Below are 3,598 nucleotides of genomic sequence, written 5' to 3'. Positions count from 1 at the left end.
AATACTCACATGATTAGTATTACAAGGTTTTTGATTCATGGGTCCATACACTATCGAAAAAATATATATCATGTAAATTAGCTCTTCTCAGTTCTCACGAGTATATTTGAACATGTAGCCTCTAAAAGCATCATTATCCCTAGACCCTTTAAAGGGTTTTTTATTTAATTTTTTAAAGTGTAAAAGTGAGTTAAGAGACTTAGAAAGAGATTTGAATATTTATGTGGTTTATTGCAAGTCTCTTAATTATGGTTCTTAAAAAAATTTATAAAACATTTTCAACACAAGTTTGTTTTTAGAGATCATAGTTGTTGATACTCACACATGTACACAAAATAATATAGGAACACAGGTAAATGTATACATAAAAGGAGACGGAATCATCATTATATATATATATATATATATATATATATTATAACTTTGTTTGTAGACATCATTACATATATTTAGCTTTTGAAGGTTATGTATATGTCACAACACGAAACAAACACACACAACATCTATCTATCTACGGAAGCAAGAAATGGTACTCACAAAATGGACAAGCACTTCACAATCACTCCCAGTATGGTACTTGTGAGACTTTAGACTTTCACTCTGCTCTTGGGAACGCATCGATGCTCCTTAGAGCCTGTTGCACACCCATCCTAGCAGCTTCCCTCAAATACCAATACTTGAAAAACTAAAATTCAAAGAGCAACATCATTTGAATTACGGTGGTTACATAAATAAAAAAAATGGAGAGAAACCCATACAAGTAATCAAATGGATAGAAAACACATCAATGAAGTTAAAATTCAAATACTATTTTACAGCATCTCTCTACTGAGCTTCATAGGAAACATGAAAAATAAAATCATTCACTGGTATTCTTAGGACTAACCATAGCAGTTACAAGGCTTTAGATTTAGTAGTATGGTACTACTAGTACCTATCAAATCCGTGAAGAAGCACCACAAGACTTGACTCTTTCCTCACCAGTGGCGTCACGCAACTGCTCATGATTCTATCTTCCGAGAAGCTAACCTACACGTTTCCAAATTACAATAAATGATCATAAAGAGTTATTGATTCTATGTCAACGTGTAAGAAGAAGAAACATTCACTTTTACGGGAAGCCTCTCGATTCAGAGCAAACGTGTCTTTGATTCTCTCAACATCTCTCGGCAGAAACGTCGGCAATTTTGCCGTCGCTGCCACTTTGAACGGACGTTTCAACATCGGCCGATCAATCTGCGCCGCATCGTTAAGCTTCTTGCTTCGTCCGTCGTCGTGTCAGAGCAAGCGACGCTGCTTTCTTTTAGCGATTGGTAACTCGAACAGCGTAGACGATTGATTGCTTACGAGAACCATTCATCCTTCCTGTCAAAAACATTACAAAATTGATTCTTTTACTAATCGATTCAATAATCAATTGGATGATTTTCGATTTCTCTACACCAATCAACACAGATATATATACTTTTGAGGATTTTTACTCCGAAGCAGTATGTGAGATCATTGAGAGTGAGAAGACTACATCAATTTTTCTCTATCAAACTTCACAAGGGTGAGCCAATTCATATAAACAAAAAAGCACAAAACTTTCAGCATCAAATGATTGGACCAGAAACAGAGGATAACAGAGTAACCAATTACTATCTTCTTCGTTCTCATGAGCTAACTGAGAGAGAGAAATCAAAACCTCTTTGAAAAGAATGGATTCAGGAAACGGGCTGTGACTTCGTCAGGTCTCGAGGAGAAGCTGTGGCTGTCGTCTTTCTTGCTTTTCTTCTTCTTACAGACGAAGACGCGTGGAGGAGTGACTCCATTTTGAAGGAAGCATGAGAGAAGTGAGATGGAGAAGAAGAAGCTACAGGGGAAAGGAAGGAAAAGAGACCGTCTCTTGTGTACCCCAATAAGAGACGGTCTTTATGATAATTGATATTTTATTTTATTTATCTAAACTATGAAAACAGGAGTACATTTTGTACTTAGTCCTACCTTTTTCACAATATTTACCAACATATGCTATTGACATTAAATTCACTGTTTCCTTTTTTTCTAAATCGAATTGTTTTCCTTATTTCCTAAACTGAGAAACACGTTGGGTGAATTATTACACCATAAAATTTCAAAGATCATTACTAAACCACATGCTAACACTTTAATACCAATCGTTTTATACATAAAATAAAACCCAAACGTTTTGTCATTTTTTTTTTTTTTGTCAACAATTTTGTCTTATTACTAAACCATCAATTACAAACATTACTAAACATTTATATTACAAAACAATCAAACTACAATTTCTGGTTACCTTCATACCGTTGTATATACCATTATAAACCATCGAGAAAAATTGTCATACTTTCTTAGTTCATCGCATCAGATTAGTAGTTTTGGTCTGCAGATCAAAACCAGTTTATTAGATAGATACAAATATATGTCATACATTAAGATCATAGTTTTTATCAGTATTACTAGAAATCATGTAATTCCACGACAATACTAACTTACACAAAACAATTTTTTCAATATAAATTGTTTAATTCAAAATCAAAACTATTCATTTATTATTTTCCAAAACAAGTTACCTTAGAAAATATATTCCTATATTTAAGCAAATACGATATATATCACTAAACTACCACAAAATCCTTATGTGGTTATTGATCTTGCAATCACGTCAAACATTTATTATTAACCTAAAAATAATTACCTTTCATAATATATTCCTATGATTAAGCAATCATCATAAAATTCGGTATCAATCAACTACCACAACATTGTTTTTGTTCCTAATCTTGCAGATCAGGTAAAAAATCTTATATTTAACAACCTCAATTCCATAAGCAACTAACAAATGGATCTATTTTGAAATAAAATCGTGGAGTATATTCTAGGATGCATACAAAAATTTCACAACTAACAAAATTTTAGCTATTAATATGCGATTGTTTCAACCCTTTCCTTACTAGCTATTAATTTGATTTGTTTTTAGGTCCATTATTTTTTGGGTTACAAATGATACTAATTTTAATATCATAACCAAATAGCCCAAATCAATTATTCTAATAAGCTTTGTTAGTATGATTACTAGAGATATATATTTTAAGGTTACTTTTCCAATCTATATTATTAAAAGAGAAGTACCCATTTGAAAATGTTTTTATTTCATTAATTAAACTCCATTTTTTTTTACTTGTCTTTTTCAGTTGCATTTATGAAATATCCTAAAACGAATAAAACTGCCTAATTTATTAGTTGTCTTTTCAGTTACATTAATGAAATATGCTTAAATGAATTTAAACTTCCTATTTTATTGTTTGTCTTTTTCAGTTACCTTAATGAAATATTCTTAAATAAATTTGGACATAATGTCATTTAATCAACCAAAAAAACTCATGAGTTATCCTTATGTGCATAATTTTAATAACGGAGATTTTTAAAAACGTGCATCATTAAAATGTTACCTAAAACATGCAGCACTAATATATAACATGCATCAATAAAACTAAAATTTGACTCACACAATTGTACGGATATTATTTTCAGTTGATTAAATTTAAAAATAATTATTTATTCAAAAAATATTTAAGAATGGCTATGTTTT

Source organism: Brassica oleracea, chromosome C9 (genome assembly GCF_000695525.1).
Source record: "Brassica oleracea var. oleracea cultivar TO1000 chromosome C9, BOL, whole genome shotgun sequence".
NCBI lineage: Eukaryota > Viridiplantae > Streptophyta > Magnoliopsida > Brassicales > Brassicaceae > Brassica > Brassica oleracea.
The sequence above is the reverse complement of the archived record's forward strand: the minus strand, read 5'-3'. Positions refer to the sequence as shown.